Source organism: Mandrillus leucophaeus, unplaced genomic scaffold (genome assembly GCF_000951045.1).
Source record: "Mandrillus leucophaeus isolate KB7577 unplaced genomic scaffold, Mleu.le_1.0 Scaffold1272, whole genome shotgun sequence".
NCBI lineage: Eukaryota > Metazoa > Chordata > Mammalia > Primates > Cercopithecidae > Mandrillus > Mandrillus leucophaeus.
In genome coordinates, this window is record NW_012101121.1 from 225,974 (window position 1) to 241,256 (window position 15,283).

Consider the following 15,283-nt stretch of genomic DNA (forward strand, 5'->3'; position numbering starts at 1 on the left):
AAAGTGCCTGAATGTTCTGACTGTTCCCCTCAGAACCTCAAAAGACACACATGACCCACCACCCCATCTCCAACCATGAGGCCACCCTGAGGTGCTGGGCCCTGGGCTTCTGCCCTGTGGAGATCACACTGACCCAGTAGCAGGATGGGGAGGACCAAATGTAGGATGCAGTATATGGAGACCAGACCTGCAGGGTACAGAACCTTCCAGAAGTGGGCAGCTGTGGTGGTGTCTTCTGGAGAGGAGCAGAGATACACATGCCATGTGCAGCACAAGGGGCTGCCAGAGCCCCTCATCCTGAGGTTCGTAAGGAGGGGGATGAGGGGTCACGTCTCTTCTCACAGGAAGCAGGAGTCCTTCTGGAGCCCTTCAGCAAGGTCAGGGTTGGAGGCCTTATGGTCAGGGCCCCTCACGTTCCCCTCCTTTCTTAGAGCTGTCTTCCCAGCCCACCATCCCCATCTTGGGCATCGTTACTGTCCGGGTTGTTCTTGGTGCTGTGGTCACTGGAGCTGTGGTCACTGCTGTGATGTGGAGGAATAAGAGCCCAGCCCGGGTAGGAAAGGGGTGAGCTCCAAGTTTTCTTCTTCCATTGGTGGATTCCCAGCTCCAGATAGGAGTTGGCTTGTATTCTGCCTAGTCGTGAGGCACAATCTCTGTGCCTCTATCAACACTTACTCTTTTGTAAAGAACTTGTGAAAATGAAGGACACATTTATTACCTTCACTGGAGTCATAGGAACCTGACTCCCAGCAGTCACAGGTCAGGGGAAGGCAACCGCATAGGACAGACCTCACTAGGACAATTAGTCCAGTTTCAACACATCCTCTTACCTAGGGTTTCCTAATCCTGACCTGGGTCTGCAGTCACAGTTCTGGAAACTCCTCTAGGATCTCATGGCCCTGCCTCTTCCCTGGCCTCTCACAGTATGTTTTCTTTCCACAGATGGAAAAGGAGGTAGCCGTGCTCAGGCTTCATGTAAGTGTGGTAGGGGTGGGAGAGTGATACCTGAGATCCTTGGGATAGTGTGGACAAGAGCCCATGGGGGAGCTCACCCACCCCACAATTCCTTCTTTAGTCATATCACCTGTGCGCTCTGAATAGATTTTGTTTTTGTTCCACCCCAAACAGGGACAGTACCCAGGGCTCTGATGTGTCTCTCAAGGCTTGTAAAAGTGACATATTAGAGGACCTGAAGTGAAAGAGGAGTTGGGGCAGAGGGGATACAGTTAGAATTTGGAGTCTTTGATTTGCTATTCTTGAGGGTGTGGTGGGCTGTTCAGTGTCACCATTTACTATGACTGACCTAAATTTGTTCATGACTTTTTTTTTTCTAAGGCTGCCTTGTGAGGGACTGAGATGCAAGATTTGTTCATGCCTCCCCTTTGTGACTTCAAGAGTCTCTGGCTTCTCTTTCTGCCAAGGCATCTGAATGTGTCTACATCCCTGGTATCATGTGAGAAGAGGGGAGACCAGCCTACCCTCATGTCCACCATGACCCCTGATATTGTTTGGATCTGTGTCCCCACCCAGATCTCATGTTCACTTATAATCTCTAAGGTTGGAGGTGGCACCTCAGGGAGGTGATTGGCTCATGAGGATGGATCCTTCATGAATGGTTTAGAACCATCTCTTCGGTGCTGTTCTTGTGATAGTTCTCACAAGATCTGGTGTTTAAAAGTGTGTGCCACCTCCCTGCTTTCTTTCCCTCCTACTCCAGGCTTGTAAGTCATACCTGCTTCCCCTTAACCTTCCAGCATGATTGAAAGTTTCCTGAGGCCCTCTCATAAGTTGAGCAGATGCCAGAATCATCATACTTTCATACAGCCTGCAGAACCATGAGCCAATTTAAACCTTCTGTCTTTATAAATTATCCAGTCTTAGGTATTTCTTCATAACAGTTGAGAATGAACAATTCAGAAAATTGGTACTAGGAGTTGGGTACTGCAAAAAAGGGAGCTAAAAATATGAAAATGTCTTTGGAACTGGGTAACAGGTAGAGGTTGGAATAGTTTGGAGAGTTTAGAAGACAAGAAAATGGGGGAAAACTTGGAACTTCCTAGAGGTTTGTTAAATTGTTGTGACCAAGATGCTGACAGTGATATGGACAATAGAGTCCAGGCTGATGAGGTCTCAGATGGAGATGAGGAACTTACTGAGACCTAACTGGGACCTAGAGGAAAGGTCACTTTTGTTATGCATTGGTAAATAACTTGGAGGCATTGTGCCCCCTCCCTAGGGATCTGTGGAACTTTGAACTTGAGAGTGATGATTAAGGGTATCTGATAGAAGAAGTTTCTAAGCAGCATAGCCTTCAATATTTGGCCTGGCTGTTTGTCATAGAAAACCTAGGCAATACGATTCAGGACATAGGCACGGGCAAAGACTTCATGACTAAAACACAAAAAGCAATGGTAACAAAAGCCAAAATTGACAAATGGGATCTAATAAACCAAAGAGCTTCTGCATAGCAAAAGAAACTATCATCAGAGTGAACAGGCCACCTACAGAATGGGAGAAAATTTTTGCAATCTGTCCATCTGACAAAGGGCTAATATCCAGAATCTACAACAAACTTAATTTACATGAAAAAAAAACAAACAACTCCATCAAAAAGTGGACGAAAGATATGAAAAGACACTTCTCAAAAGAAGACATTTATGCAGTCAACAAACATATGAAAAAAAGCTCATAGTCATTTATCATTAGAGAAATGCAAATCAAAACCACAATGAGATACCATCTCACTCCAGTTAGACTGGCAATCATTAAAAAAGCAGGAAACAACAGATGCTGGAGAGGGTATGGAGAAATAGGAACGGGAACGCTTTTACACTGTTGGTGAGAGTGTAAATTAGTTCAACCATTGTGGAAGATAATGTGGCAATTCCTCAAGGATCTAGAACCAGAAATACCATTTGACCCAGCAATCCCACTACTGAGTATATACCCAAAGGATTATAAACATTTTACTATAAAGATACATGCACACGTATGTTTATTGCAACGCTGTTCACAATAGCAAAGACTTGGAACCAATCCAAATGCCCATCAATGACAGACTGAATAAAGAAAATGTGGCACATATACACCATGGAATACTATGCAGCCATAAAAAGGAAGAGTTTGTGTCCATTGCAGGGACATGGATGAAGCTGGAAACCATCATTCTCAGGAAACCCTCAGCTGTATGTTCTCAGGGTCTCTCAGAGAGACCCACAAGAACAGAAAACCAAATGCCACACATTCTCACTCATAAATGGGAGCTGAACAATGAGAACACGTGGACACGGGGAGGGGAACATCACACCCCAGGGCCTGTCTGGGGGTTGGGGGCTTAGGGAAGGGATAGCATTAGGAGAAATACCTAATGTAGATGATGAGTTGATGGGTGCAGCAAACCAGCCTGGCATGTGTATACCTATGTAACAAACCTACATGTTCTGCACATGTATCCCAGAGCTTAAAGTATAAAAATAATAATAATAATGGGTTTGTAAATGTGCCTTTAACAAGTACTGAGGTTAGGAATTTTAAAAAGGAAATGAGGCCACTCTTAGAAGATCCCCTCAGTTTAGCAGAGCAGCTAGATCAGATTTTAGAACCCAATGTTTATACTTGGGCTGAGATAATTCAATCATGAATATTCTGTTTACCAGGAAAGACAGGGGAACAATTAGAAGGGCAGCCATAATCATTTGGGAGAGACAGCAGCATCCTCCTGGGTAAGGAGTCCTGCCAGCTAAGCAGAAATTCCCAAATGCAGATCCTGGATGGGATAATAATGACCCCAGGGATCCGGTCCAAATACAAGACCTTAGCGAGCTAATAATTAGAGGGATTACACAGTCCACTACTAGGACACAAAATGTCCCAAAAGCATTCAAGATCCAACAACAAGAAGAGGAGACTCCCTCTGCATTTCTGCAGAGGCTCAGGGATCAAGTGGAAAAATATTCAGGATTAAATCCAGAAGACCCAGTAGGGCAAGGCCTTTTAAAGGTTAATTTTGTAACTAAAACTGACCTAATATTACTAAGAAACTGCAAAAGGCTAATGGATGGAATAAAAAAACAATTAAGGAAATACTGAGGGAAGCTCAGAAAGTTTGTGTGTGTATGTGCATGCATGTGAGAGAGAGAGAGTTAAGCTGCTATATCTGAAGGAAGAGAGAGCCAGTGGCACAGCTGTGTGTGGCAACTGGCTTCTAAAAGCTGTTGATAAAGGTTACTGCTGAGTCATTTCCGCAGAGCTGCCTGTTTTTGCAGACAGACGAGGGGAGCCAGGGCACAGCACGGGTTTGGCTCATGCCCAGAGAGAGAAAGAGGAAGAACCTAAGTGTGGGAGAGAAAGGAAACAGGGGATGACAGAGAGAGAATAGAAGAGGAAAATTAGCGAGAGAGACTAAAAGAGACAGAGATCAAAGAGAAACACAGAAGGTAAAACTGGGGAGGCAAATAATGTAAAAGGAAAAAAGAGTACACGACGAAGTGAGAGAATGCGGAGAGGTTGGCAGGGCTGGGGGAAATTTCTGGAGGGTTAAGCAACAAGGAGTTGCAAGGAAAGGGTGCATGCAGTGCAACCACTGAGGAAGGACAGAGCCTGGGAACTGGGGGAGGTAAGGGAGAAAGGGATGTGGAAGGGTTTAGGATCAGGCTGCTTGAGGTGTAATGGGTTGCCTACAGCAAAAACTAGATGGCTGTTTGTCAGGAGGTGGTCAAAAGGATTCAAGTTATGGAAGAGTAAAGAATAAGATGACATTAAGGTTTTGTTGTTGTTTTACTGAGAGGCTGTAAGGCCACCGGGGCAGTTAGCTGTCAGTAAGGCTGCAGAAGAGCTGAGGACGCTACATAAGGAGAATCAGCACTAGGGTTGTAAACTCAAATGACTACAGGGTCAGCAAACAATAAAAAGGAGGGCTGCAGGGCTGGGTGGGAACTGTGGCAGCTGCTCAGCTGTTCTTACAGTGTCGGCACTGCGTTGGCAGATTGTCTGCTTTGTCAGAGGACAAAATTCTGACATTTTATGTAAAATATAACTTTTAAATACTGATAATCAGTTCAAATAACTCAAAAACCCAACACAGGCAAAAGAGGATGTCAGTTTGCAATCCCTGAAGTAGAGAGAGTTCATGCTGGGGAAAAGTCTGCCAAAACGCTTCAAGGAGTCATGTATAAAAGTTCTGTTTCCCAGAGCGGGGCTGGGCCAGGGAAGGGTCCTTGCAGCCCAGGAGGAGGAAAAGCAGTAAGTCCCCTCCCAGGGCGGGACAAACTGGAGACATTTTGCAGTTGCTGGGTCACCAGTGGGGGTTGCATGAAATAAAACAGGGCAGCTCTAGGCCTGCCAGGGAGAGGAATGGTGCCTTTGCAGCAAAAAAGAGGAAGGGAGGGTGGAGCCAGAAATGCCTTTGCTAATGAGAGTGCCCATCAGGGAAGGCGCCACAGGCTGGCAGCTCTTCAAACCAGCAGCTGTTGGCCCAAAGCCAAACCCAGCAGGGCCCGGCCAAGGGCACTCTGGGATGCCAGCTGGTCAGTCTCTTACCCTCCCCAGGTTCCTCCTGGGGTCCATGGACCCTGGGGAGGTTCCTAAACTAACGCCAACCAGTTTCTTATGAAAAGGAGAGGAGTTCTTATGAAAAGGAGAGGAGAATAAGAAGGTGTCAGACCATAACTGTTTAGAGATCATAGAGTATCAAACTCAAGTTAGTAGCAAACCTTAAAGAAACTCTGCTACATAATGGGATGAAGTTGTTTGTGAATGAGACATCCTGAGGAATAAATGGTAAAGGACACAATGGTTGTGCTGTCATTAATAAAAACAAACAATCCTTACGTGAAAAAGGTAAATTACTCAATAACTGGTCAGCCCAAACCTGTAAATTATATGCTCTTAACCAGACCCTAAAGGTCCTAGAAGACCAAGGAAACACTATATATACTAATTCAAAATATGCCTATAAAGTAGTACACACCTTTGAAAAACTCTAGACAGAGCAGGGACTAGTCAATAGCAGGGCAAAAGAATTGGAACGTGGGGAACAAGTTTTAGAAAGCCTCCTGCTTCCAGCAGGGATAGCCACAGTTCATGCACATGGCCATCAGAAAGGAAACACTATGGAAGCTGTAGGGAACAGACTTGTAGATACGGCTGCTAAGTAAGTCTCCCTGGAGGAGAAATTTAAACTGTTCAGCTCAGAGATCCCTAAGGTGATATTAAAACCCCAATTTTCAAAAGAGGAGGAAAAGCTAGGCAAGATAGGAGCCACTCATACTAAGAATGGAAGGTGAGTGCTTGCTCATGGGAGAGAAATAATAAACAAACCCATAATAAAAAACCGAATGTCTATATTGCATAAGGGAAGTCATTGGGGTCCCCAGGCCATGTGTGATGAAATGCTAAAGAATTATGGGTGTATAGAAATGTATCCCTTGCTAAACAAGTGTGTGGGAATTGTGTGAACTCCCAGGACAGGAAACCACTTCGGTTAAAAGAAATTGTAACTCAAACCCCACCTCTTGAGTTCACAGTTCACCATTTCCAGCCAGGCAACTCAGTGCTAATTAAGACTTGGAAAGAAGACAAGCTCCACCCAAGCTGGGAAGGTCCCTGTCAAGTGAGACAGCTGTACAAACAGCTGATCGGGGGCGGACACGTTACACTCGGGTCAAGAAACTGATTTAAAAAAAAAAAACAGAAGGAAGGTAAATTGGAAGTGTATAGATCACCTAAGAAACCCTTTAAGCTAATTCTAAGGAAAACCCTTTAAGCTAATTCTAAGGAAAACCTAAAAGGAAGCTATACGCAGATTCCAACATTGGGGGCTGATATGGTTAGAATCAATCCTAACACAAGGGGTGAAAGGAAACCTAAGTATTGTACAGGAACCACACGCCACCTAACTGTAAAAATTTAAAATGCAATCCTATATTAATTACCATAAAGAACCCAGCTACTCTAAACCAGAAAACTTGAAGGTATAAATTAAAAATAAATATCTCAAAAAGCAACCCCATGAAACAGTTAGATTTTAGGTTAGTCACCAACTCTACCCCAAGCCCACCCAGAATTACTGTAACACCCGGTCCCATTAACTTCCTTTAACCCACCAAACAATAACCCTAAGAGAATAAAAATAATTAAAATAACTGACTTAAGGCAGACTTTAAAAATTAAAACAGGATATAGAGACATAAATGCCTGGGTTAAATGGGTGAAATTTTCAGCACAAGCCCTCAATAAAAGTAACTGTTACGCGTGCGCCGCTAGTCAACCTCAGGCACAGGTGGTCCCGTTTCCCCTTGGATGGGATACTAATCCCAAAGGAATGCATTGCATGTTGGCTGTATACCAAGACGAGGATGCATGGGGAAATAAGACTTGTAAAATCTGTCATTGCTCTTTTCCACTTTGCAGAGATCAGATCCTAAAGCAATCCCCTTGTTCTCTATAGGGAGTATAAATCACTCCTGTGTCTCTCTAGACAGAAGGTGAAGTTTGATAAACCCATGGGAAAACTCTCAACCTGCACCCACATCCTAAATGTCACTGGGAACCCAGGATGAGGCAACCACTCATCAGGAAAGGGACCCTCCATAATTTGTTACTGTCCAATTGAACCGGGAATTGTGCTTTAGTACAGTTGTCCATTCTGTTCACCCTGGCATTCATTAAAATAGCTAAAAATACACATGGTCATTGAGATCAGAGAAATTTAGCAATTTGTTTTAACCCATATATATACACATACACACACACACACACATACACCCAAGGCTTCTGGATCAGAGGATGAAAACTTTGTATATCTATCTATCTATTCATCTATCTATCCATCTATCTATCTATCTATCTATCTATCTATCTATCTATCTATCTATCTAAACTCTATAGGAGTACCTAGAGGACAGCCTAATAAATTTAAAGCATGAAACCAAATACCTGCTGGATTTGAGTCAGCACGTTTCTGGTGGTCAACTATTAACAAGAATGTAAATTGGATTAATTACATGTCTTATAATCAGCAAAGATTCATCAATTACACTCCAAATGCCCTTAAGGAAGAAGCCAGACAACTAAAGGCCACTAGCTAAATGGCTTGGGAAAACAGAATTGCACTGGATATAATATTAGCAGAGAAACGTGGTACATGTGATACGCTGGGCAGAAAATGTGACACTTTCATTCACAACAATGCTGCCTCAAATGGAACCATCATAAAGGGACTGCAGGGACTAACAACTCTAGTCAATGAGCTGGCAGAAAACACAAGAGTAAACAACCCTTTTACTAACTGGTTAGAAGGTTGGTTTGAAAAATGGAAAGGAATGGTAGCTTCAGTTTTTACATCTCTCATAAGACCCCTAAGGCTGGGGTCTTAACAGCCACAGGATGTTGTGTCATCCCTTGTGTGAAGGGCTTAACACAAAGGTTAATGAAAGTAGCTATTAATAAACAAATGCCGATAATGTCCCAACAGAATGACTTACTATTATTAAAAGTCAAACTAAACTCCTCCTCCTATAATGAAGAAAGTAAAAACTTCCAGATATCTAAGTGAATATAAGACCAAAAAAGGGTAAAAAGTAAAAGAGGAGGGAACTGTAAAAAATAACCTACACATGATGGTTCATTTTCATAAGTGCCTTAGAACATGTTTAAGCAGGCCACATGGAAATAAAGAGATAAAGAAGCAAAATGTACTAAGCCACAATCCCCTCCTTCCTGCTTTCCCTTTGACCCAGTGTCCAGGAGCTTATTGGTCGGGGCCCCTCCAATGACCCCCCTCCCCACCTCACCAAAGAATTTAGTTTGGGCTAGCTTGCCATCACCTAAGTGCAGCCAGTAGGGCCATAAGTCAAATGCCAAAAGAGTCCTGAGACAGTCACCAGGCATTATGGGCTGCAACAAAATGCAGCAAAAAATGCAGCAAAAAGACCCTGAAGAACATACTTGAAATCTTAATCCAACTACCAATAGGCGATGCCCAGGAAGACTGTAACCCCATGGTATTCAGCTAATGAGGAACTGGGGGAGGGACTTGCACACTAGGGAATAAATTGTTTTTTGAAACTGTCCCAGGTGTACCTGCACTCCAGACACCTGATCTTGCCAGACTGTCATTAAAAGTCTCTCTTTGGCTGTTCTCTGGGTCTCTGAGTCTATTCTTTGGGTTTGAATGGGTGAATTTCTTTCTCACAGGGGTGTAGATGGCAACGTGGCTCTCATTCCCCTCCCAAATACCCCAACTTTCATCACCTGTTCCAGAAGCCTTGTCACCTACATGCCTATCTGTACAGAAGGTATGAGGGGTCCCTACTGCCCAGCCAGGGACCTTCCCATCTCTAGCAGCTGTCCCCTTTTCTGACCTGGACCCGCTGCACCTGATATTGTCTTCTTCTTGTATCAAAGGACGCAGAGAATAATAATACTACTAATAATACTAATGATGATGAAAGCAGCAACAGCAGCAACATATGGAATGGCTTGTCATCAACTCTGAAGCATCAGGGCCATCCCTGGAAAAAAGGGCCTGTTACATACCAGGTAGCCAAAGCCACAGTCGTTCCTGCTTCCCCCACCCTGGCCTGATCCTCCTTATGTTGGAACCCTCAAGGGTGGTCCCAGATTCACTAGAGGACACAAGGTGAGTGCTGTGATTCCTACTGTATCCGATGGAGCAGGTGACCCTCTGCTCCTCTCCTTGGGGAATCCTGCAGGCCACCTCTGTCTGGTAGGTCCCACCCCGTGGACAGAATACCCCTAGACTGCTGGGCATCCTGGCTCAAAGACGCCCCATCCTGACACTAGATCAGAGAGATATTCTGGAGATAGAAGCCAGAGCCCAGCATATCAGGGTCATGTTGCCCTCCAGGGCCTCGCTGCGAGTCACATTCATGGTGGGGGAGGGGAGACTGGTGAAGAAAGGGCAGAGACAATGAGGCACGTGGCCAACCCCTGCTCCCCTCTATTGGAGATGCAGGGAACAGGGCTGGTCCACTCCACTGTTCCAACTTTGGCAGAAGTCCTCACGGACCCCAGACCCTCTGCAAGCCTGTCCTCACCCTGGGGCCCCGTTCCTCTAGGCTGGCGGAAGGGTGGGCCTCGAGACTGTGTCTTTATGCACTGATGCTGAGGAGGGGAAGGTCAGGCGTGGGCTCCTGGTACGTGGGCCAGAGGAACTCTTTGGGATGGGCAGGCTGGGAGGCAGATGGGGCAGCCTTGGCCCTGGGGCTTCCTCTCCTGCCTGACACCCACCCAGGTTCAGGCTTCTGTGAGAGGGCCCACTGCTTCCCCAGATTATGACACTGGACTCTTCAATCCTTGAACCCCTGTCTTTTTCCAGTGGCTCTAACAGGAGAGAAAAATCAGGATATAACACACCAACGGAAAACACATGCATCCATAGCACAAGGAGAGTTTCCCTGGATGGAGCTGGAGGTAGGGGTGACTCTAGTGGAATAGCAGAGAGGAAAGCCCCTACCCAGGCCCAGTACCTGTTCTCCTGACACCCACACAGGATTCCAGATGCACTGTAGTTTCTGCCCGAAGTCTGCCCATACAGGGCGGGAGTGTGTCTCGGCCTGCATAGCATCTTCCTTCTAGATATGCGATGTTCATAGCAGAGGTCTGAGCTCTGGAGGACTGGGATACTGTCCATTCCTGAGTCTCCAGGTTGGAGAGAGGAACAGCTACCCATAATAGTAGGAATGCTTAAAGCCCCTGGTGCTGCTGGCTTCCTGATCTCACAAACCCTAATCTCCTGGAGGGAATGCAAGTCTACCCCCACCCAGCAGTGACTTCTCCATTCCAGGCCAAGTGAGGAACTCAGACCAGAGGGGACCCCTTGCTGGCCCTCCTCCATGCCTTTCTGTGTGGGCTGAGTGCCGGCTCACCTCCCTGCTGAGCTCCGCTGACCCCCATTCCTCACCCCTACCCCCAGCCAGATCCAGCGGGAACAGACAGGTCCCTGCTGTCTGCCCCCAGCTCTCCTGGAAAAGGCCTCTCCCATCACTCTTGCCAGCTGCCTACTCTCACCTCCTTTCTGGCCCTTGATATATGCCAGGGCCCTTCTGAGGTCCTTCCCATTCTCTATCAAGTCCTCAGTCTCTGTGTCCCAGGTCTCAGCTCCCAGAACCGCTTCTGCCCACTGTCCCCAGGACCCAGCCCTGCCTTTCTGCCTGTTGAAGAGCAGGAAGGGCTGACCATCCAGATGTCCCTCAGCGAGAAACCCTGACTGCACAGATCCATCCCGGGACAGCACCGTGAGGTTGTAAAGAAGACTGTGGGGCCCTGGGGAAGAGGAAACCACAGATGAAACTTCTTCCTGGAAGCAATTCTACATCGAAGTTAACACACAGGTCTGCGGTCCCGACCTTCCTGAGGAGGCAGGAAATGCACACAGGCAAAGGGACAAGAATGAGGATTTCAGATACAAGGAAAACTGGGAGGGCAGGAGGATGGAGGATTGGACTGAGGAACGGAAGATGGGGGAATGGAGATGGCAAACATGTAGGCCAGGTGCCAAGGCGGGGCAGCCACAGGCCACCTAAGGGTATAGGGAGGAGGCCAAGGAGAGAGGCTGCCCTGCAGTGGTGAGGGAGGAGCATGAAGGCAGTGGTGGAAGGAAGGTGTTGCCAGAGAAGAGGGTGGAAATGGGAAGGGACCCAGGCTCAGGGGGACCCATGATCAGCATGGCTGTGCTGCACAGGTGAGGGTGAGATGGAGTCAAGGGCCGCTGCCTTTGAGGAAGGCTCATCGTGGACAAGGTGGGAGTAAGGGAGGGTCAGTGCATCTTTTCAAGAAACAGTGCTAGGAACACTAGACGTTCACACACAAAAAGAAATGAAGTTGGACTCCTAACTTACACCACATACACAAGTTAACTCCAAATAAATCAAAGACCTATACTCAGGAACTAAAACTGAAAAATTCTTAGAATGAAACATTGGGAATAATCTTCATGACATAGGTTTTGACAACACATTTATGGATATAACACCAAAGCACAGACAACAAAGAAAAAATTGGTAGGTTGGACTCATCAAAATAAAAAAAAAATTGAGCATTAAAAACACAATCTGCAGAGTGAAAAAGCAGCCACCGGAATGGAAGAAAATATTTGCAAATCATATATCTAATAAAAGACTAATATCCAGAATACATAAAGAACTCCTATAACACAAACACAAGACTCAAAAAAACTGTGTAGGCAAAGAATTTGAATAGCCAATTCTCCAAAGAAGATATATAAATGACCAATAGACACATGAAAATATGCTCAACATCAGTAGTTATTAGGGAAATGCAAATCAAAACCACAATGGGCTACTACTTCACACCAACTAGGATGGCTATAATCAAACACACACACACGTATATACACACACACACACACAGAGAGAGAGAGAGAGAGAAACAGCAAGTTTGGCAAAGAGGTAGAGAAACTAGAATATCTGTGTACTACATTGAGAAAGACAAAATGAGGCACCTGCTATGGAAATCAGTGTGTTGGTTCCTCCAAAAACTAAACAATGAATTACCATATGATCCAGAAATTCTACATCTGGGTATTTACCCAAAAGAAATGAAAGCAGAACATTAAAAAGATATTTGAACACTCATGTTCATAGCAGCACAATTCCCAATAGCCAAATTCATAGAGACAGAAAGTAGAACAGTGGTTTCAGGGGCCAGGGGGAAGGAGGAATGGGGAGTTACTGTTTAATGGGCACAGAGTTTCAGGATGCACAAAAATGAGAATGTACTTAATGCCACTGAACTGTCCACTTTTAAATGGTGAAAATAGTGAAGTTTATATGTATATTTTACCACAATTAAACAACAAAATAAAATTGTCACAGTGTACCAAACAATAATATAGAATTAGAAAGAGGTTGGGGTCCTGGTCAGAGAGAAAAAAACCAAGGCAGAGGTGAGATTGACGCCTGTGGAAGGGCCTTCAGAGGGGAGTGGTGCTGGAAGGGGAGCAGTCACACTCCAAAAGAGGGTTCAGGTTACAAAACCCTCACTGGAGGAAGGTGGTGCTGGGAGAAGGCCCAGAGGAGGAGATGACCACAGCCCACTATGTGGTAAGTGAAGATTTTGGACAAGTCTAGGAACTGAGAGCCCACTGGGGTCAAGGAACCAAGAGGATGAAGGTCAAGGAACCTTTGGACGAGAGCCTGTGTTGGGTCTGGGTGGGGGTGAGGAGATGGGCAGGGCATAGACTAAAGGATGGCATGAGCATGGAGTGGGGGCGACCCTGGGAGAACTTGGGGTAAAGTGAGAACAGGAAGGGTGGGGTTCTGTGGGGGAGGGTGGAGTTTGGGGAAGGTGAGAACTTGCTGAGGGCCCAAGGCAGCTGGGCAAGAGGTGGGAGCAGCACAAGGTCCCAAGGCGGAGAGGGGCAGAGGGACCAGGGAGGGATGGTCCAGCACCTGTGTGCTGCAGGGTGGGGTCCTCAAGAGGGTGAGGCTGAGGATGGAGTGGGGAAGGGGCCACCGTGAGGCAGGGCCCAGAGCAGGCACCTGCACTGGAGGGGAGGAAGCATCTGTGCTGCCCTGTGCCCTGCCTAAGGCCCAACTTTCATTAGCACCAGGGCTCCCCTCAAGTGGCCTGGAGGGAAGTGGGTTGGAGGGAAGACCACGGGACAAAAGGCAGCACCAGAAAGTTAGGGTCAGGGACAGTTGGGAAGGGGGAGGCATAGGGCAGCACTGGGTGAAGGCTGCTTGTAGGAATGGCCCATAAGGGAGGCAAGAGGGGCCTGCGGTGGCAGGGCAGGGAATGAGGGCAGAGGATATCCTACAAATAAATCATAACTGCAGACAGAAAGGGGTAGCAGGAAGCAGGGAGGACAACAGGACCCAGGGGGCCCTGAGATGGGACAGGGAGGAGGTTGGAGGGAACCTGGTGTCCTTAGATCATTGGAGTCCACAGCAGCCGGGAGGGTTGCCATAGAGGAAAGAACCCTGGGAAGGGCCGGCCAGGGGAGAATGAGCTGGATGGGAGAAGCCGCAGGAAGAATCCTCTGCCCGGAGCCTGCAGACTCCAACCCCTCAGCTTGAGAGTCAGGAGCCCCACAGTCCCCACAGCAACAGGAAGCACCAGCTCCTGGTCCCGAAAAAAGGAGGGCTCCAACTCCAGGGACTGCGGCCCGCCCGGGAGCTGAGAACACGCGGACTCTAGGGAAAGGACAGGGCTTCAGGGACCCGAAAGTCGCTCCGAGCACCGGGAAATGTGGCTGCCTCAGCGGCAGAGCTGGAAGGGCCCTCGAATGCCATTTACAGGAACAGCCCGGGGACCCAGGGACGTCAGAAGGGCTGGTTGGTCTGAAAAGTGAGAGGAGGCGCAAGAGAGGTGAGGAGACCAAATGCAAGAAGAGACCAGAAAGTGCAGGGGGCGGGTGATGCGCGACCCCGAGGAGGACCGAAAAGAGATGAGAAAGCAGGGCTGAGGAGTGGCGGCAACCAGTCGCGTTCAGTTCCGCCACCCCCGACATCGCACCTGAGTCCCGACGCGACCACAGAGCGCTCGCAGCGACACATTCGGACACCCCAGAAACGCCACGCCGCTCCCGCTCCGCCGAGGGCTGGAGCAATCCTGCCACTTCAGCCTCCTGAGTAGTTGGGACTATAGGCGAGTGCCACCAAGCCCAACTGTCATTTACCATCTGGTACCTGCCCCCATTAGACAATGAACAATCCATGATCAGGAACTGTGTCCCTTCCATCTTCGTCAGCCTTACGAACATTATTTTTTAAGCAGAACTCTACCTATGATTACTAACCATTCCCCAAGACCCCTAGCCTGCACTTTTCTGTAGATGAAAATGTCATACATCACAGAGTTTTAACAATTACTCAGTTTTCCCGTCCACATTCACTGATTATTTATTTTGATCATCATAATTTATTGAGCACAGCAGGGACTGGGGTCCTGTCCCCACCTTAGAGGGATTATTTACACTGCTAAAGGTCACAAGGGTAGTGAGGGTAGAGAGGCAGACAGACCCAGCTCTCCTGACACTGGTCCCAAGCTCTTCCCTCCACAGTGTCTACCCTCTCTCAGGACTTTTTCTCTCTGTTCCAGTTCCAGCAAAGGGTCTTATTCAGCTCACCCCCTAAAAGCCTTTTAATACTTCAATGACGATAATAACAATAATAATAATAATATGCAAAGTTTGTTCCTACGCATTTAGAGGTGATCACGACAAGACGGGAAGTCAATCCCTCCCTTTTTGGGGTAGGGGAGGCCCTGATGATCTTGGACTTTGGGCGAGTGGCTTCCC

At 47.1% G+C, this 15,283-nt stretch overlaps 2 pseudogenes; one reads left to right on the top strand and one right to left on the bottom strand.

The window, feature by feature from the left end:
* The window catches only part of LOC105533650, an 87,646-nt pseudogene extending 86,217 nt beyond the window's left edge, over window positions 1–1,429 (top strand).
* Window positions 1,430–9,529: 8,100 nt separating this feature from the next.
* On the bottom strand, window positions 9,530–14,725 carry LOC105533656 (annotated as a pseudogene).
* Window positions 14,726–15,283: the final 558 nt, after the last annotated feature.